The sequence below is a fragment of the Plectropomus leopardus genome, chromosome 2 (genome assembly GCF_008729295.1).
Source record: "Plectropomus leopardus isolate mb chromosome 2, YSFRI_Pleo_2.0, whole genome shotgun sequence".
NCBI lineage: Eukaryota > Metazoa > Chordata > Actinopteri > Perciformes > Serranidae > Plectropomus > Plectropomus leopardus.
This window is the reverse complement of record NC_056464.1, coordinates 26,123,559-26,145,314: the sequence shown is the minus strand read 5'-3', so window position 1 is coordinate 26,145,314 and position 21,756 is coordinate 26,123,559. Positions and strand designations below refer to the sequence as shown.

The 21,756-nt window shown below is 38.5% G+C and overlaps 1 protein-coding gene across 2 annotated transcripts in view; it reads left to right on the top strand.

Annotated features, from left to right (window-relative positions):
* Window positions 1-21,756, top strand: part of kcnab2a (potassium voltage-gated channel subfamily A regulatory beta subunit 2a) — a 110,822-nt gene that overhangs the window by 3,007 nt on the left and 86,059 nt on the right. The window contains exon 1 of one of the 2 annotated variants that reach the window (XM_042506523.1): window positions 9,061-9,388. The exons of the other annotated variant lie outside the window; for it this stretch is intronic. The gene's annotated coding sequence lies outside the window, so the exon portion shown is untranslated. Of the gene's footprint in view, window positions 1-9,060; window positions 9,389-21,756 lie in introns of those variants that run through there. 2 annotated transcript variants of the gene reach the window in all.

The following is a 21,756-nucleotide window of genomic DNA, read 5'->3' as shown; positions in this document are numbered from 1 at the left end:
TGATTCCTACTTAACTCTGGTAAAATAATAGACACTTTATGCCAAATAGGGCTGTAAAGTTGGAATGATATTTCAACATTCAGTTTTGTCAATAATACACATTAGCATAGTGATACTGAATCACACCATCAAGTCATCATGAAACTGATACGAAACAGAGTGACTTTGTGAATGATGGTGGACTATTTTTGCATCTCTGCCTCAGGTATTTGAGGAGACTTGGTTGGATTATATACTTTAAACTGATCTGTATAGGTTGTTTGTTTTTAGAAATCATATACCCCAATTAATTACTCTGGGGATCTTTGCTTGCGACCAGAGACATGGTTTAGAGAAATTGCTGCGATGCCATCTATAAATGCAATGTAGAGACTTAATTTATGTTAGCTTATTTTTAGAAGAGAATATGACAAGGTAGTTGCATAGATACTTCAGACTTTTATCTCGAACATTTTCAAATGCAGAGGTTACTGAGAAATGCTGAACGGCTGTCCAAAGTTACACGTTATGTTATTAGGTTGTCTGCACTGCTCTTATAATTAATATTTTCATAAATAAAATATGATATGTGGAGACAAGCATAGCTTGAAGCTTTAACTCTTAATAAATCTACAAATAGCCAGAAACTCCTTTCAGCCTCTTCAGCTAAGCCTTTGAGGGCCTTCCCCTGGTTTGCTCTGGTTACTTTCTTCATACGGGAAAAAGTATTTGTATTGAACTGCTGAATCTGATTCAGCTGGCATAATTGTCTATTATGTTGATTATTTTCTTGATTGAACGGTTAGTTGTTTGGTCTATAAAGTGTCAGAAAATGCTATAAAATGTCAATCAGTATTTCCCAAAGCCCAAGAAAATGTCCTCAAATGTCTTGTTCTGTCCACAACCCAATGGGATTTAGTTTACTGTCATGGAGGAGTAAAGACACCAGAAAACATTTGCATTTAAGAGGCTGTAATCAGATAATTACGATTATGTTTTCTTTTGAAAATTACTCCATCAGATTACTGGATTATCTAATTAGTTGGCTAGTGATTCAATAGTTGACAACAAATCCTTTAATAAACTATTTATTGTAGCTCTTGTACAAAAGACAACCCTTGACCAAAACAGAAAGGGTATTGCCTCACTCAGCATGTTTGTTGCGTGGAATAACTGTATTTACTTGTCTGCTGTGTATTATTAGAGGTGAGCAAATATACACAGAAAAGTGCAGTTGCAGTCCCATGGTGACCTTAGTTGTGCAGTATCAACTGTCTGCTGAAGTGCCTCCTTTCTTGGGATAACTGGTAATCATTCCTTCTTTCTGGTGTCAAGAAAAACATATCCACTTGAGATCCAGACATATGGTTATTTGAAGCTGAAGCCAGTATTTCTGCAGTCTGGTGGGACTTTTGCATAGCGCACTGCTTAAAATTACAGTTTAGATGGTTTTTGCAGTGTATCTAGGTTATATTTCTGTGGCATAAACCCTGTGCGCTATGAACTAAAAATTTGAGGTAACTCAGTGCTTTCCCTTGTATGTATTTAGATCATCTATCTATTAAGCTAGTCCAAAACTAAAGTAGTGGCATGACATCTTCTTCTGTTATCAGTCGGAGACATCAGTCAGCCGTTCATCTTTACACTGTCATGTACCAGGTCAGGAGCTGATCCAGTATTGTGTGGCTTTTTGTGTTTTACAAAAGGTTAAAGACTAATTCCTCAGAGCCTTTAATTTTGTTTACTTATTGCCTGTTACTTGCTCTGTTCTCTGGTAATCCCAGTGAGGCCGTGCAGAAACTGCAGTACTAAAAGCCTAATGGTCCTCTCCTCAGCAATACCCAGAGGACCGCAGAGTCAACTCAGTATGGGGCTCAAAGTGTAGTCAACTGTTGTGTAAAGTTTTTGTATATAGACTCATAAAGATCTGCAAGACAGTTCTGTTTTGTCTTTTACCGGTTTTCTATGTGAGGAGGTAAAACAGTTTCATCATGTAAGCCAACAATTTGGCAATAACTGCTCAAAATTTGTATTAACAACTGTGTTATTGAAATAGGGATATATAAAATGTCATATTTTTACATTCCAAACTTGTATTGAGATTTTCTAATTAAGTTTTGAATGTCTGTTGTCATATTTTATGACATCACCCTAAAAAAAGTAAAATAATATCCTAAATTTGAATAAATTGATTCATCAGATTAAAGTGTTATTATTGTAATTTTTTTATTAAGTCAACTTTCTTTATTTAAAAAAGACCTAAGAAAATGGCAACAAATATGGATAAAAGCAGAATATTTTGTTATTTACTTTTTACATCTCTCTTTTTTCAATAATTTTGACCCTTGGACTTTGTAATCATCCACTACTGGAATCTAATTCTACAAACAGTGGAATACTAATGATATTCGATTGAATGAATAGACATTCGAATGTCAAAGTTATGAATGACGCTTCTATCTATTCGGTAATTGGCACAGGCCTGTATTGATATTATATTTATTGCATTGCTCTTTAATTAGAAGTGAATAAGTGTATGTTTTCATGTGTTCTTCAACAATTACTACGACAAGTATTACGACAGGTAAAAGACAGGGGTGGGGGGGTTCTTGAGGATAGGTGTGCGTCAGCATCTTCCATGGAAGCTTTCAAGAGTCCACGTGCTAGAAAACAATGCAGCAGTGTTAAATATATATATTTAGTGATTGTATTGATTGAGTAATTGTTGACTTCTGGAAAAGTAGTGAATAGCAATAAATCAGGAGAGGCACTTATGAAGCAGTGTTTTTAGATGCCTGCATTATTCTGCACCAACCAATATAGCAGACAAGCTCTTATAGTTTAAACACATGGTGCAGTTCCAGTGAAACGAAAAATAGCTGTATTTGTGTTTGTCAAGACAGAAATTAGTTCTTGTATATTTTTAACAATTTTAATGTCTCACATTATGCACCTCTAGTTTTTTTTGTAAAGATAATTTCTTTCAGGCTTTTATTGCCTTTATGGACAGTGTGAGCGTGAAAGGGGGAGAGAGAGATGAGGAGACATGCAGCAAAGGGCCAAGGCAGAACCTACATCCGCTGTGGCGACGATACAACCTCTGTATATGGGGCCGCACTATCCACTGAGCCACCAGACGCCACGTGCACCTCCAGTTTTTTTCAAAAGTAGCTCCAAGTTGCCAACAGGTGAATCCGGACAGGAATGCGCTTTGCCTTGTTTGTTGTGCCTTGTCTTGGAGCAATTAAGGTGATGTCTTGTGTGGTGTGATGTGTTTGTACGTTCAATCTGTTCTCTATAGATTGTGGCCCAAACGCTTTGAACCAACGTTTTCTGTCAGAAGTCACATTACATGACGTTACTGTGTTAAAACAAGCTAAAACGGCACACACATTCATTTGACTATCAGTGAAAACTGTCAGTGAAAGGACTTTCTTCTCAAAGTGACAGCAGAGACAGAGACAGACGGACAGACGGACAGACAGACAGCTGCAGATGAAGTAAAGGTGAACAGTGTACACTACACTGCATCATCTGTGTCTAAAAATAGGCTATATGAGTGAAAGAAAACCCATTTAATATTCCAGTATACGAACATACAGTTGTGGAAGAGGTACACCGATCTTTTACTGAAGTAAAAGTAGCAACAGTGTAGAAATACTCTGTTTTAAGTTACAGTTCTGCATTCAACATTTAATTCAAGTAAAAGTACAAAAGTATTAGAATTCAAGTGTACTTAAAATAGCCTACTAGAAGTAAAAGTACTTATTTTGCAGAATGGCCCATTTTAGAGTAATAGACCTATATATTATTATTATTGATGCATGAGTGTGTTCCTTATTTCATGTAGCAGCTGGTGAAGGTGAAACTTATTTTAACTATGTGCCTACTGCTGAGGAGATTAATCTGTAATAATACATTCTTCATTCTTACTTGATTTATATTTTGTATTAATATTTTGACTCTTTGAGGTAAATAAAACTCAATTAATGAATGCAATAAATGAAGAGTAGAAGTAGCCTACGAACTAACATAAAATGGAAATACTCAAGTACATAAACCTCAAAAATTGTACTTAGGTACGGTACTTGAGTAGAATACTTAGTTACATTGCAACACTGTTCATATAAATACAACACTAGTCCAGACATTTTTGATGATAGCAGTTTTGAAGTACTTCCAGTTTTGACACTTTTTGAGGAACGCATTTCCACTTTTCAATGATTAAGATGAGTACTTTGACCCCCTTACTGAGGTCATGTCTAAGCCCTAAATATCCTCAAACCCTAAAAAACAATGCCCATTAGCTTTGGAGAAAAACATAAAATGCCTATGTCATAGCATACAGTTCTCAAAAAATTACTTATATTACCCACCAACCTCTCTTACTGTCACAAATTTTCCAAAACAAAAACTATTTAGTCACCTGTTGCAACCACGCAGTTCCAGCACCTCTTGCAAATCTATTTTATTATAGTGCTTTTGATGTATTTTATGGGCAGGAGTGGACGGACACTGTGTGGTTTTGCTTCAACTCTCAGAAACTCTTAGGAAAGTGTAGTTACTGTTGTGGCTGTGGGTGAAGATCTCTTGCTATGGCCCCATTCGACTGTCTGGCAGACGCTCCACCATGCGTGGTGTCATGATTGGAGATGAGCGAGCTGTGGAGCCATGGTCTGGCTGGAAGCAGAGGTTGGAGATGCCGTGACTGAGCTTGAGCTCACAGAGAAAGGCCAGGGACAGTGGTGCGCAACAGTGAAGCTGTAGCTGTCCCCTCAGGCTCTGGACAACACACACAAACACATACACACACAGGCTGAAGCAAATCCATTAATACAGATATAAAAGAAGCTGATCTAAACACCACACAGACAACAAACTGAAGTAGATCACATCTAAGAATATTATTTCTTGGAAGTGGAAGTGCTTTGAAATCACTTGACACGAACTAGACAGAGAATGCTAAATGTGTTATTTTTTATGATCATTATTTGTGTGTGTGTATGTGTGTATATATATATATATATACACACACACACACACACACACACACACACACACACACAAAACATTTAGAAATGTTTGCAAACAGCCCGGCCCATTTCATTTTCATGCTGCATAATATGGCACACATGATTGGTGATACATTACTGGTTTCTTCTGACTGTCTGGTTATGTAAGTTCAGACTGGCTGTGCTCTGAATGTCTTCAAGAATAAAAAATGTGCTTCACCTTTCAATTATGTTGCATGTTGCAAGTACTTACTCATCTATACATTGCAAAATATTTCCTGTATGTCAAGTGATTTCACATGATGCATCTTGGGCTGGGTTACACTCGAAGGCGTCACCTCTGGCCCCACACTTCCTGCTAAGCCACCTGTTCAGTTACTTGATGCTCAAAGTAATCTGTGCTGAAAACCCATTTTAATAAATCTGGCATTCCCTGCACTCATCATCATCATCAGCCTTCTTGCACTTGGTGCAGCAAGGGCTCTAGTACCCACAGTGATACAAATAGATCTATTTGGTGTCGAGTCATAGTAAGAGGGTGTGGTCATGGCTGAGTCGGCAAGGGCAGAAACAGTTTTTTAAAATTCAACAATCTGTTACTGAAATTAACTTTTTGACTCAACGATGTCTGGTAGATAAAAAATCGACCAGCCAAGTATATTTTTTTTTACTGGTTAAAATAATAAATTGCCTTTCTGTTTAACATATACATTTGTTTCAGTACATTTTATTGAAGTCATAATATAATATCTGAAGCAAAATTATTTAAAAATATTGAACAGCTCATCACTGCAGCCTCGGCATGCTAATAAGTTACCCCTGATAAGTAATGATGCAGTGTTTCTGTCAAGGGCTTTTATTGTTAAAGGTAAGAACAGAAGCGAAGCTAATGCACTGCTGTTTGACAATGAGAGACAAAAAGAGTTTGTTGTCTTGGTTTAAACTAAGTGGCCTTTGTGTTGTCATTTCATAACCTTCATGTGGGTGTGTGCAATGCTAGCTTGCAGCAGACCAGTGCCAAGTGATTGCCTAGTGCTAACTTGTCACCATTAGCCTATTGTTTGACAATGTGCTATAACGTTATCATGCTGGTATATGCAGCCTCAAAAACTACAGATCCTTAGAGGCTCACGATGTTTTTTTTTTTTTTTTTAGCAGTGGCTAAACAATCTAACACTGTTGGATAAAGCTTGAGATCCTTTTTGTTTAATCAGAAATGGCCCTGAAATCACCATGGCAAAACCCACCAGACTCCCTTTAAATACACAGTAATTTTAGCATGTAGAGAGCCAGGGTATTAACAACTTTTTACATGATTTTAAGAGTTTATTTGAAATGCTGATGATTGTTAAAATGGTGGAAAGACAAACCAAGATTGTGAAATCTATTTGGTTTTGGTTAATTTTGAATAAAGCGAGTATTACGATGATAAAATGAATGTTTATTTAAATGGTGTCTGGTGGGTTTGACGATAAGGATTTTGCAGCTTCTTCTCATTTAACAAAAAGGATCTTACTCTTTCACAACATATATCCCTTTATGGATCCTTTCAGTAATCTTGACAGACACTTAGACCCCTTTCCCACCAAAAATAGCGGTGCAGCTGTATTTGGATCGGTGTTTCTGCTTAGGAGGAGACAGACTGAAATTAGTGAGGGCGCGTCATTGCATCTCTTTGGTTACGAAGCTGAAATTAGCGTGTTCAGCCGGGTGTTGTATTCCCATCAATGCTGATTGGAGCCGGAGGCAATAAAAACCCACGTCTACTGCAGAGTCATTTCACCCGGATGTGAATGCTGATTGTACACATTCCCATTACAATAAAAAGCCAGATATTAGCGGGTGTTAGCAGGTTTTTTGTGCAGTGGAAATGAGGCTTGAGAGGAACTATTTTAGACTGTCAATAGCAAAAACAAGCAATTTCACTGGACGTTGACCATATGGACATGCCATTAGATTTTTCCATTGCAGCCTGGCCCTGCTGGCTGCAGCGCTCTCGCTAAGCACTTGACCAGTTTTAAAAACTGTTTTCCCATTAGTCACATAAACACAAATGCATACATACATTTTAATTTTTTTAAAGTTCAGAAAGCCACACAGCAACTCTTAAGCATGGTGGTGAACAATTCGTTTTCCACCTTGGTATATAAAAGTATGTGACGTTTTGTGAATGTTTCCATTAATACCAATTTTAGCTATACAAAGAAGTGAAATTCATCTTCACTTCTCTTCCTGCCCCACTCTCTTTCTTTCTTTCTCTTGCTCTTACCCTTTAATCTTATTTTGTCAAGAGGAGTCAGGTGGTCGGTTTCATAAATGTTGTTTAAACATCAATAACATTAAGTGAATTTTCCATCCCTGCTTTTTGAGAGCAGTGGTTTCACAGCCCATTGATTCATGCTAGCATTACTTATATCTACTATAGTCAAGGTGGGGTCAGTTTCACAGACATTGTAGCACTTATCTGGGTGGCTGCTAATGGTTAGGAGGCAATATAACTGGCATCTTAAATCTTGAACATTGCCTTTAAAGATGATATCGATGAGAGTATATAACAGGCAGTTTATGCAAACAAGGCTGCATTGGATTTGATGTACAGTAGTATGTAATAAGTTATTGATCATTGTAGGGAAGTAATCCTCCTAATTGACCCTCGTTTGCATGAAGGTGAGGGTGCACTAGCAGTGAACAGACATGGACCTGATTGGGATTTTACAGCATCCTCACAGAAACTGGAGCATGTAAAGAGCTATTTGTCTGAGCCTAAACCAAATCCAAGGGTTGTCACAATACTAGAATTTTTTAACTTGATATGGATGCCCCCCAAAAAATCCTTGATATTTTAATAAAAATTAAGAGCCATAAAAAATGTTTTATTGAAGATTGAACAATACAAAAAATAACATCAATGGCAACAATATTTTTAAGTGTGATGTATAAAATGACTTTATTGTGAACATTTAGTATAAATGGTCCCTTTTTTTAGTCATTGGCATGAGATTAGCTTCGTTAGTTTCGTTTTTCCCTCTTTCTCCTACGGCTTTGCCTCTCACAGACATACACACAAAATGCTGATGTTTTGCAGAGGCCCATATTGTGACTATTTATTCACATTTTGCGACCAGTTTAACTTTCTGCTAATGCTAACATCCAATTATTGACAGAAAGCTTCAAGTCCACAGCAGAAACATCAACACTTCTGGCCTGAGACGAGCTGGGTCCCTGAAAATAAAAGCACCATGGGTTTACAGTGGTTTAGAGGAGATTTCAAAATATCAAGACATATATAAGATATTACGATATAGCCTAAAAATATTGTGATTTTATTTTATTTTATACCTGTATTGCCCAGCCGTACTTGCACATTTACATTAGTCATTTTACAATTAGCCATTAGCCTCTAGCATAGCAATAGCATAATAGACGGCTAATGTGGCTGTTGGATAATGGCTAAAAATAAAATGGCTATAGCGCGCCAGTCTGGTTAATGTTTGTAATAAATGTTTAATACTTGAGTGATGTTGAAATGGGAACGTTACTAACCATTACTGTTTTGCATTGTATCCCATACTAACCTTTCGTTTTGATTACTATCTGAGCATTGATTATTTATTTTGACAACCCTATCAGGTCCTTTAGATGCAGTATAGATAGCGTGCATGTCAATTTTCCCTTATGGCATAATAGCAAACAGGATTTACAGGTGTTTTCATAGAGCTTTGCAACATAATGCATCCCACTTCTTATTGAGCTCTAGCCAGCTTGCTGAGCTGTGTTCAGTTACTATGCAGCCTTTCAACTTTGAGCCAATTTCAGTGGAACATGGATCTCGTAGTGCGACAAAAGGAGTGTCTTGTCATTGAACTGAAAATGAACACATGCTTCTTGCATGCTCTCTCTGGCTCACCCTTCTTCTCTTTCACCATTTACAGCTCACTCTGATTCACTGAATGCATGCGTACTCGAATGCTGACATTGCAAAGGGAGAGGTGTGTGTGTGTGTGTGTGTGTGTGTAGAGGAAAGAGGGAGGGGCATTTCCTTTTATGCATCTGCTCTGCTCAGTGACTCTCCAAGCTCACACATTTATTCTGTCTCTTCTTTCCATCTCTTTCTTTCTCCCTGTTCCCCTGTCCCTATTCTGTCTGTCTTGTGTCACTTTTTTCCTGTCTTCCTTGTAATTCTGTCTCTCTCTTATGTCAGGCATACATGCTCATCTCACACCAACACATATTCTCAGTCACACCGGGTCGTACGTTTACCAGTCTTGTATCAGTCTTCCTCCCTCTCCTCTGGTTTGCTCAATCTCTTGGATTTTGGCTGCTGGTCCTCCATCATAGCTATTCTGCATTTACTCCCTGGTTGTGCTCACTGCGTCAGGAATCAGCAGCAGACCGAGGTGGGTGTTTTAAGAGTATCATTGCTAGGTCTGAGGCTACATGTCTTTTGCATCTCTCTCTCTCGCTTTCTCTCTCTTGCGCGCTCTCTCTCTCTCTCATCCTCTCTTACTCTCTCACCCTTTTCTCTTCCTGCCTCTCTCACTTCGCTCTGTCAATGAGAGCTGGGATGATCATGCTTGTCGGTTCCTACAGGGGAGCAAATGCCATACTATCTGTATGCAGTAGAATTTAACACACACCATGCTAGCGTGGTAGCATATCTGCCCCTCCAGATCTGACTGTAGAGCTGTCAGTACGGTTGATAGTGCCGCTGCTGCTGCTGCATTGAAAACAGTCTTTGCATACCTTATTACACTGGCATGTATTTTGCTCTCTCTCTCTCTTTTCTGCCTCTACTCCATTACTCTCCTCTGTCTGAATGTCTGTCATGTTTTATGCATGCTTTGTCTTTTGAATTCTTGCCAGAGACTTGGCCATGCTGTAGGATTTATAAAGAACCACCTCAAAATAGCAGGGTGAAAGAGTTGTGCAGGCTGGCGCAAAAAAATACATGCGCATTCACACAAGGAGGTTCAATTCCTTTCACCTTACCTGCCCCACTGCTGCTGCTGCTGCAGTTCCATCTGTTGCAGTTGCCACAGCCAGCGACACCCTGAAGCCAGGCTTTAACTGTTGTGTATGTGTTTGTGTGTGTGTTGCTGAGAGGTTGTGACAGTATTCTGTGCCCAGTCAAACAAGTTAACGTGTCATTTGAATGTGTGTTTGTGTGTGGGTGTTCATGCTGAGGCTGATTGTTGTGGGTTAATTATCTCTGCATGCATGTGTGTGCTCATACATGTTTGTGCGTGTGTGTACGCACTCTTGTATACGGTGTGTGTGCTTGCCTTCCTGTTTATGGGCTCTGGTCCAAGAGGAGAGCACAGGAGAGGCAGGCTGCAGGGGTTCAGTTTGGTGCAGTAAGCTGTTGAATGCTCTGTAACGAGCAGAAAAAAAGGCAGATTCATGTGCTGGTGTGTCTTTTCATTGGGTTGGTACATCGTTTTGCAGAAAGCACAGCTTTTTTTGAAATGTCTGCAATTCATTTGTCCTTGAAAGACCAAACTCTTGCAAAGTTAGATTGCTGCTGTCAATACTAACATATGATTTATGTTTTCAACAAATAACCTAAACTTACGAGGGGACATGTGTTGGTGGGACAATGCTAGAACAGAAATAATAACGTTTTTTATTATGTATTTGTTGGTTTGTTGCTTATGAGGCCCGACAAGTAATACTTAAAACAAAATGTCTTCAAAGAAATGCTATGTGACACCCAGTGACAACAGGAAAGGCAGATTCCTCTGGGATTTGCAGAAGTGCTTTGGTTAAGTGTCATGCCCAATACTTGTTAAGCTAGAAACAAAGGAGACACTTCTTCTCTGATCATGTTGTAATTATGCTGGATCTGCTGGTTCAAAGTGAACCATAGACGCATCTTATGGGGTTTAGAATGGATTGTTTTTTGTTTTTTTTGGTTACTGAGAGAGCAGCCACCAGACTTCACATCTGTTGATCCCACCAGGACTCTGTCAGATCTGAACTGTTTTGAGAGGGTTTATTGTTTTTTTTTTTTCTGCTTGATAGGCAGCTAGGAGGCTCGGCTGTCTGTGAGTGTAGCTGTCCTGTATGTTAACAGTCTGTACTTAGCTAAATTTTCTCTGAGGAAGCCCAAACTCCAGTTTTAATCATGACTTGGTGAGAGGACATGAATTTAAATCTCCAGACTAGTATGTTGCACACAGAGAGAATTAAGGCTAAAATAAATATATTCTTCTCCTTCATAACAGTGACATTGATGGTCGTGGAAAAAACAGTTTCATCTTGAAAATAAGAATGCGGGCGTTAAAGTAGACGAGTATCTGCTTCCACGTGATATTTCCCTTAGATCTGTCACTAATGTCGGTCCTGACCCTCTGTAGTTTTTTTTTTTGGTCTGTTGGATGCGCTAGTGGGGGTATTTCCTAAACTGAGCTTAGTAATCATTCTGCAGTTGAGATTTAGTGGCCTGCCTAACTTCATTAGCCCTGTTTTGGAGCTCCGAAGGGGTATCATACTAACACAGAAAGATACACACAGCTGCACTTACTCACACACACAAGAACTGAGTAAATTTAACACACATTTGTTAAGCAGGTGTGTTAACCTCCTCCTGAGCTCCCATATTATCTTTTAAACTTTTTTTGCTTAAGAAAAGAGAAAATGTTGTGATTATATTAGTTTTGTGAACAGCCGAACCGGGCTAAAACTTTTATATCAAAGTCATGACATGAAAGACACATTAATTCTACGAGTCTGACATGAACACAGTTTTTTGCCAAAGTGGGAACATTTGTGGTTATTATCTAGGGCTAACAGTGTTAATAAGTTAATTGTGACGCGAATAAGGCCCATACATAATGTGTTATTTATTTATTATTGATTGCCAGCCAACATTCCCGTCTTTAAGAGGCTGCACCAGCTACACTAATGATACTGGCATCACCTGAAACCAGTGCTGGTTCCATGCATTTGTTGTGCTGTCATTGATTCCTAATCAAGACAATCTGGTAAGAATTGCTTTACCTTGTTAATGAGGACCTAAAAACTGTTTTGTAATGCAAAATAATGGAATTTAAAACAATTTATTACTAAAATGCAATTAATCACGACTGACTATTTAGATTCTGCGGTTAATCATGATTAGAAAAATGAATGGTTTGAAAGCCCTAGTTATTTCACATTTTGGACTGGGCCCTTCTCAATAGTTTGAAATGGGCAGGATTCAAGTTTTAGCAATGTTTACATCAAGACGTGATCACTATTGCAGAGTTTGCTTTTGATTTTATTGGTGTAACATCACACAAAAGTCACCGATAAATTATACCCCGCTTTAGGAGTCATATTTTGGTACACACAAAAGAAAATATGTATGAAGAAACAAATAAATTAATGTGTGGGAAACCCTGAGCAAGAAGTCGATGACTGTGTCAGTATGTTTAAGTCGAGATATGGCTATAGCTCGATTAGGCTATTTAATTGGACTACTGTCCTTTTCCCAGTATACAAGTACCAGGGGAGAACTGCTTTATAGACAGAAGTATATCTGACTCTGCCACGAATAGTTGTGATATGCCCCCTTCCAGCTAGATGCTATTGGACCTTCTTTTGGTTGACCCATTAAGTCACATACCAAAACAAGTAAGCAAGTGGCAAATGGGTCGTATGTTAAACAGTGAAAATATGGATAACACTGTGCATTTCGTATGTATCCTTTACTTTTTACCCTAGTCTTGTTTTTCCCATTTTCTTTTATGAATTCATGTTCAACTTTTGGGTCAAACCCTGGTGCAGTGACTATGGAGGATGTGCAGAACACCAAGGCCAGTTCAGGTCTGATTGAGGTGTATTCATGACAGAGTAAATGCATCACCAACCGCATTATCTAGGTGTGTTTGTCCAACTTTGAGAAATTTGACTTAGTCTGAATTCAGTGTTTACATGTATTTTAATTTTGTGTACATGGTCTTATTACTTTGATTCTATAACCTTTTTAAATGGATGGCACCAAACAATGGGAATCTGCAGAGACTTTAAACTTTAAAACTTTAAACTTAAACTTGAGACCTTAAAAAAGATTCCCATTAGGACATTAACTGAATGTTTTTCCTGTTTGAACACAGCAGCTATTACAGTGATGTCATTAGCAGTGTTGCTCTTACTGTCTCAGATAAGACAGACAGCTGAAGCTTAGTTCCAGTTGTGGTGGATTACCCTTGTGCGATTACTGAGAAAGATTGACTCTTTGGCTTGTTAGTTGGTCGTTCCCATGAGATGTAACATTCCATCAGCGCAGACTGAAAGCCTTTCTCAGTACAGAGTACACTGAGTTCGGACTCACGTGCATGGGAGTTTAAACTTGGCAATTTTATAATAGGAGTCAGAATTCTTGAAGAAAGGAAGATACAGTGCGACAAATTGGGACAAACGTGTTCTTATTAGCACCACTAGCTCAGCTTGGCTCTGAGGATTACACTTCAACACAAGAACTGTACCTTCCTGTACTGAGACAAAAAAATGCCAACTCAAAGGTCCACCAGTAATTTTTTAGTTTGAAAAAGTAACATAATTTACAGTGAGAATCTCTCAAGAAATACATCTTGTTATCCAATTTTAGCATATTAAAAAAAAAGTAAATGTTAAAACATATAAGGACACTCACACCACCTAAAACATCAGAATAAATTTCCATATAGGTGTTACTGGGATACACTGACCACATATTCAGACTGAGAAGGGCTGTGACTCTCCACTGCAGTGAAGTTATTTTTTCAAGATTGCAGCTTCCTGCTACAGCAATATTTGTTGTTTCATAGTTTTCAGCCTGTCTTTTGATCCCAATGTCAGGCCTAAACAACTGCTGATGCTGCTGAAAGCAAGGGTCGAAAGGACAGAGTTTGTTCTAGGCTGTACCGATATTAAAGCCCCTAGAAAGTTAGGCCTAGTGATTTGTGATTTAGGGTTATATAGATAGAATTGACTTGAGTATTTTAAATTTAATCTCCCATAAGTTTGTTTTGTTATATTTTAAATGGGAAGAGATTTTCCATGAACCATTAGTAGCTTGTCCTGACTACTGTAAATACCACGACCTTGTATTTGGCCTTGGAACTGAGTAAATCACTGTCATGGAGAAAATGATCCCAGAAATGTTCCCACACATTGCTGGATAATGTGTTGGTTGGCAAATAAAGAGCTCAACCTCCAGCCTTATGTGTTATCAAAATGGCTTTTTGTCTTCAAACTTATTTTTTTGTTTTAGCAAATTTAATAGCAAGTTGATATTGACATAATTCAATGACAAATATTAAATTTGTACCGTACCATCCTACAAATTTCTTTATAAAAACGATTAGACAACAGACGAGTAAAGCCCTTTTTACACAGATTGTGCCACAGATCTGCTACCAAGTCCATTTTCTTGTCATCCAACAGTGGCATCATGCAGCATCAGTGTCTGTTCTTCTCAGTGTTAGCCGCTAAAAGCTAACAGCTAATTTTTAAATCTCCCGACCACTCTTTTCCCCATATTCCTCAAGTGTACGTCATATGCAGAAAGGCAAGGCTGCATAATGGGGCGATATTCCTGCCTTGAACTGTCAGTGTCAAAGTGGCTTATGTCTTAAGTATAGAATTTTTTGAGGTCTTTATTTTATTTAAGATCAATTAAGTCTCGTTACCTGCAAAGTCATTTTATACAAAGGGGGTTTTATATTTGTTTTCAAAGGATAGTGGCTTTTTAAAAATGTTTCCTGATTTTTCCTGTGTGAAACATATGTGCTCTGCAGTTTAAAAAGTAGATATGTTTTTTAGATCTGTTTTATGATTATTATTATTATTTTTTTTGGATCAATTTATCTATTTGATGACTGTCTAAACAGTGACTTCACTCACTGGATACATGCTATGTAAATCAGTGCCTCTGCTCTTTTCCTCTGAAGGTTTTATTATATAAAGGTGTATTGGCATCCTCTGATTTTGGAGGAGGCCCGCCTCCGCTATGAAGCAAGAAAATCTTTCACATGCAAGTAAAGCAGAGTGAGCTACTGTCTGCATGTAGCCTCCTTCTCAGTACCGACCACAAACATCACTGGCTGATGGTCCTGAATAGCACTGTGAACATTTTCACACATACAAGCTACTTTTAGATTATGCAGGTCAGTATTGACGTACAGTCGAGCTGCCCCCCCCCAGATGTTTGTCTGATGATCCCTGATCTTTCACAGCTTCAGTGCCTCAGTTTTGATTTATGGTGCCATGTTCATTTTTTAAGGTTTTTGTGTTTAAGTAATGTGTGTGTGTCGGTGGTGATTTGTGAGCATAGAAGCGATTGACAAAGACTGAACCACGGTGAGCATGATGCACTGCCACACAGCGTGGACAGCCCATGTGAATTACGGCAACAATATTGCAGGTGTGAATAAGGATTTAGCGCTGACTGTTGTTGTTGATGTGTGCCTGTGACTTATGAGACATCGTGCTGGTCGTGATGGCTGAGTTATTGGGGTCACGTCTGTATCTGCTGCAAATACTTGAGATTGATTAGAATGCGTCGGTCTGAAACCTGAGCACTGTGTGGGATTTTTTTCAGCTGATTCTTGACTGCTACATTAGTGAAGCTCCAGCACTGTGTTGCCTGATTAGCATACTAATCACTGACTTGCATCAAAAATCTGCTAACTGTTTATTTTAGGCTAACATGATGCACCTAAGGCTAACTGGCTTTGGTTTAGCTTAATGTGATGTGTACCAATTAGTGTGCGTGCGCTCTGTTCCAGTCTTTGGGACATTAGTAGAAGTGTTAAGATAACACATTCCTGTGAGGGTGTAAGTGCCCATTAATTTTTCCATATATCCCTCACACAGACCCAGGCTATGTCTGTTCTGCTCCAGGGTCCTCCAGTTGGCCTCAGCACATGTGGGCTGAACCAGCTACTGACTAAAAAAAGGCTATGGCCCGTCTCCATTGGGTAGCCTAGAGACAGAGTAAATGATTCAGGAAAATGGGTTGAGAGGAATTTAAGCCTTTTTAATTCTGCTCACACATGACAAGGATGACATGAGTGGGCAGTGGGCACAAATCTTAATAAGATCAGGCACACATTAGCTCAGTTGCGCTGTGGTTATAAACAAATCTTGCAAACAAATAAATTAAATCACATCCCTCCGTTGGAGGTTTGCAAGTCCTTGTGTGTCTGTGCTGCAGTGAGAGCAGAGGACCAGCTGACTTGGCACATAACTCTCGGACAAAGACATGGGAGAGGGTGAAAATATAATGATGGAAAGAGAAATGCAGAGAAAAAGAGCACCAGTAGAGAAGACAAACTGACCAACTGGCAACATTATTTTCTTTCTATTTGTTAGTACTTGTTATGTTGAAAGAACAGATTAGAAGGTATTTGGATACTAATCATGTAAAATAATACTTTTTTTAGCAGAAACATGTAAGTCACAGATATTTGTTTACAGTTGCTGTAAAGAATAGGAGAAACGATAAAACAGTGATATAAAACTATAACCGGTGTGACACTGTTTCAGTGATGTACTAAATCCATTGGCAGGTCCCATTTAAAAAGTTATTATTTAAAACTTGGCAGATGTGTATTATAAGCAGCTAGTAGTCATGTAGATCATCTATGTGATAAATAAGCTTGCGCAGCAGCCCAGCTACTTCCCAAAACTATGATAATCAGCTCTTGCTATGACAGTGGTGTAAGTCTAAAAACTCAGCAGTGTTGGTTTCACAATGACACAAAGCTTCAATGCAGAGGATTTGACTCAGGGATTTTCCCTTTCACTTCTTTTCAGCCTCATTCTTAGGGTAGCGGGATATGGCCAAATATGTTATCATGATATAAAAGTTTCATAATGGTCAAATTAGTCAAATTATTATTTCTTTAAAGTTCACAGAATGATTTTTTTTTAAGTGGAAGTTGAAGAAATCATATTAATTGTGGTTTGAGTTATAGATTGTCAGAAAATGACAACATTTTCCAGATTGCAGAATATTTCACAAATCTAAGGTAGATTCATAACAATTAACATCAAAATAATGTTAATATATAAAATAATAAACAGATGAAAAAATGTTAATTCTGTCCAGCAGCATGTCAAATTCTGTACAGGCAGTCGAGACTTTTTTTGTATGTGTTTTAGTGACAATGGAAACAGGATAGACAAAACAAAGTCTCAACTGTGATCATTATTTTCTGTACAAATTTTACACCCACAGTTTATCATTTCTGCCATTTTTTAATCAAAACAATAACAAGACGGACTCTGAAGATGCCATGAAATTGCTATGAAAATCTGTCTAAAGTGAATGAGACAGAAATCATGTTTACAGACGAGGAAATGTATGAGTGTTTTTTTCACATTACGTTTAGTCACGTTATGACATATCATTATATGAAATAGCCAGTTAGTCAGTTACGTTAACTTGCTAACCAGTTAGCAAAAGAGGAGTAAACTTTACCTACTGTCAGTCACAGTGTGATGTTGTCTGCCATCAAAACAATTATACAAAAATAACTTTATAGGTATTTAACGTTGTAACTTTAACATGTTGTCATGGGCATTAGTGGCCAACAAAGGTAGCTGGTGAGTCCCCTGATCTCGTCGTCCTCTTCTTCTACGGTTGCTGCTTCGTCTTCTCCTTCTGGTTAAAGGCAGGTGGTAACTGGCGTTTAACTATACTTCTGCTGAGGAGAAGTATAGTTATCGTCACTGTTTTATCGCCTAACCCTACGTCATATAGTTAGTGTAGTATATCTTTAATTTGGTACGCCTTGCTTGAAGTACAAAAAAAGATCCATGTTGTCCTCCAGAGCAGTCTGTATTCTTTGAGGCATGGGTTTATTGAGGTGCTGGGAGCACTATTTAATTCCTGTCTAACATGAATGTGCCAATGTTGGTACAGCTTTTGTTGCATTGACATAGCAAGAAACAGCTTTCCAAAGGTGTGACCCGGGAAAAACCGATGAAAGCTGAAATCGTTATCTTGTGTAGGAAACATTGTCCTGGTGAAAGTAGCCCTACAAAGGATATGCCCATTTAGCAGTAATGATTATATAAGCTGTGGCGTTCAGACGGGGCTCATTTGATACTTATGGGCCCAATGCTTGCCAAGAATGTATTCCCACCCCTCATAGCAGCCTGGGCTGATGGCACCAGGCAGAAGGGATACATGCTGTCTATGCCAAATTGTGTCCTTGTCATCAAAATGTCACACCACAACCTGGAAACAGTTGGACAGGTTGAAGTTTTTCCACTCTTCCAGGTTTTGGTGTTGATGTGTCCTTTGTAGCACTCACTGTCTTCTGCCACTGATGGCCAGCCTCATCAGTGCTGAATGAGACGCTTCTGTCCTACTCAGCAGTATTGTTTGCACAATTATTATTATTTTTTTATCTGAATAAGTTATAGTATCCTCTTAACATCAACAAACAATTTTCTCCCGGAGAATCCATTGTGTGGTTGTTTTGTTTTGGAGCATTATATTGGATACACAATGTTGTGCAAACAACATTGTTGTGCGTCTCGCGTATGTGGGCTGTGAAAGGATTTGTCAGTATTGTGGTTTTGGAAAGCAACTTCTTAGCAGGAGGCGAAAGGAGGTTTTCACTGAGAGGTATGTTGTGGAGAGTGTTACTGGTGTAAACTGTAAGGCAAGATGTTTTTATGTTTGCGCAGAAAGTCTTTGTCTTGTCAGTTGATTTGTTTCTATTTTCCTCTGAAATTAGAAATATAAAATGCTTGTGCACAGAAGATTTTAAACTTGACTTGGCATCTTAAGTTTAAATCTCACAATTTAATCTTGTTGGCTCTTACACAGATGTAAGTTAAATTGGTCCACCTCACAAGCTAAAATTTACCCTCTCTCTTAAAAGCTGGGTTATGCAAAAAACTACACAGGCAAAAAAAAAAAAACAAAAAACTGAGAGAATTTGAAATTACACCCCCTCCTTCTGCAGCTCTCTCCTCTTCCCTCTCTTGTTTCATTGTAGAGATGCCTGCAGTGCGTTGGCTCAGCCCCTCTTTGCCCTGCTCTCTCTCTCTCTCTCTCTCTCTCTCTCTCTCTCTCTCTCTCTCTCTCTCTCCTCTCTCTCTCTCTCTCAGGCAACTAAGACAAAAATTAGCTAGCGAGCCACCCTATAGCCCCCCCGCCTGGCTTGCTACCTCTGTCACTTCTTCCTCGGAAGGAGAGCACGCAGCAACTTTGCAGATGGACCTTCTCTTGGCAGCTTTTTCAGCTCGGATATGGCCCACGCAAAACCCCACAGCATTGGTCATCACATTGGCCAGTAGCACCACAGATCTAACTTGTGTAACAGCAGCAACAGAAAGTCTGCGGATCTGGTGGGGAGGCCTGGATGTCTTGAGCCTGAGTTTGCACTGGTTGGATTCAGGTTGCTGTGGTCCCTGACTGGGGATCAGTCTCTGAAGCCCCTGCCCCTTCCCCTCCTTGCGATGTGGTCTATAGAGCTGTGGTGGGGAGTGAGGTGGAGGACACCCTGTGATATGAGGCTCTAGCCAATGTAAGATAACGTTACATAAAGGTGCGACCACAAAGGAGCAACCACAGCCTTGAGTCTTTGACTCCCTTTAGCAGAAGGCTTAACTGTTAGCAACATTTTCTCTACATTTCTGAAATGTTTTGTCGATATTGACAAATGTTTTTTTTTTGTTTATTTTCACACTCTTTTAGACACAATTTGATAATTCTGTCTTTCTTTTTTGGGATTCCTTACAGTGAAGGCAGATTTTGCCAATGCTGGAATGCAAACTTTCTCTTCAGGACTGCCATTGAATCAGGCTTTTACTCAAGGAATGTGCACACACATCTGCATTTGTTAAACACCCTCTCTGTGAAATGGCTTTTAGGTTAGACTTTCTAAATCCTGAAAACAGAACCAAGAGAAACGCTTGAATTACAATGTTCTCAAAGTTTATCTTGGGTTTTTTGCCTGGTGATGCCAAAATGAAATGGTCTACTCCAGCTTTAATTGTTTAAAAAATGCAAGAGAATTGTTTTTTGGGATTGTTTTTGGATATTAGTTCGCATTTGGAATTGCAATTATTTCTTTCAACACTATATTGCATGTCAATAAATTATTTAAGTATAAGAATGTGTTGCACAAACAAGTAGGGTTTGGTTCCATTTATCTCACTTATATGTGACAATTCTGCTTGAGCAGTGCTGTTTATAAATAATAACAGTACCTTTACATAGTGATGAGGTCACAAAGTTTGCATTCATGCTCTTTTTTTAATTTACTTGCAAGAGGTCTAACAGTAGAACCAAATTGTCTAGATCACAAGCAGGGAAAATCTTATAATTTTTCTGTAACAGAGAAATACTGTAGAGTTTATTTCACAAATACTTTCAACAAAAAGGCACATTATTCAGTAAATATGAAGTGATGTGGCAGAGGTCGTGATATGTAGAGGGAAGGGCTACTTAACAGGTTGAGGGACAGATGGATAACCCTGTTGGAGGCAGAGAGACAGTCTACTAGAGAGACAGAAACAGGGATACAGATATTTAGTTAGATTTAGAGGGAGAGAGTTTACATGAGGCAGCACTTCTCTAAATTGTCGCTTCTTTCAGGATTATTTTTAAGCTGAGAAATAAAGGTTAGCCTTGAGCCTAACTCTTAGCAAATACACAGGCATTAAATTAATACAAGCGAGTAACTCATACTACATTATAGCCAATATGAAAAAAATAACCCACTTGTATCCCTTTAAAGAAAGAAACTAGGGCTGCAGCTCGTGATTATTTCCTAAAGAATTAATCGATTGTATCTGCAGTACTGGTTATTATTTCAACTTCTACTGTAACGCATTTCCAGAGTCTGAAGCCATGTCTGCAAAATGCTAATGTAGTCTATTACAGTCCAAATGGTACATTAACTCAAAGGTAGTGAACAATGGCTTCAACTAACAGTTATTTTCATTGTTGATTTAATCTGTTGATTATTTTCTCAATAAATCGTAAATTGTTTGGTCTATAAAATGTCCAAAAACTGTGAAAAATATTTGTAAGTGTCTCCCGAAGCCCAAGATGATTTCCACAAATGTCTTACTTTTTGTCCACAACCCAAAGATACTCAGTTTACATCATAGAGGAGTAACTAAACCAGAAAATGTCACGTTTAAGAAACAGGAATTAAAGGATTTCACTTTTTGTTTTCCTAAAAAATACTCAAACCCCTCAATCGACTTTCAAATTAAGTGGTGATTAATTTAATAGTTAACAACTAATTGATTAACTAATTTTTGCAGCTCTTTAGTGAACATGCAGTGACATAAATAGAGAACCCTGAGTTGGAGAAGCTGGAACCAGCACCATTTTGGGATTAACTTGAAAAAATTAATTTAATGATTAATTGTTCAACTGTCAGCAGTTAATTTTGTGGTGATTTACAAATTGATTAGCTACTAACCCACAAATAGTATTAGCTCCAGAAATGGAGGATCAGTCAGCATAAATTCAGTCCTGTAGTTTGCTAATGGCTTTATTGTCAGTATTGTCAATGGAGCACACACCATCTCTTGTACACAATAAAGACATAGATGTACTCACGTGGCGGTGAAGATATAACTATAATAGAATAGTAGCAACTGACCACCGGCAACTGCACACATTGAATGTTACAGCACTGCTGTGAGCGGTATTTCACAGTTCTACACGTTGCCTTGTGTTAGCCTCGTGGTTTTCCAAGGTTAATATAACAGTACAGATGGCACCTGGACACATTGCACTGACACACAGGATCAAAACAAGTGC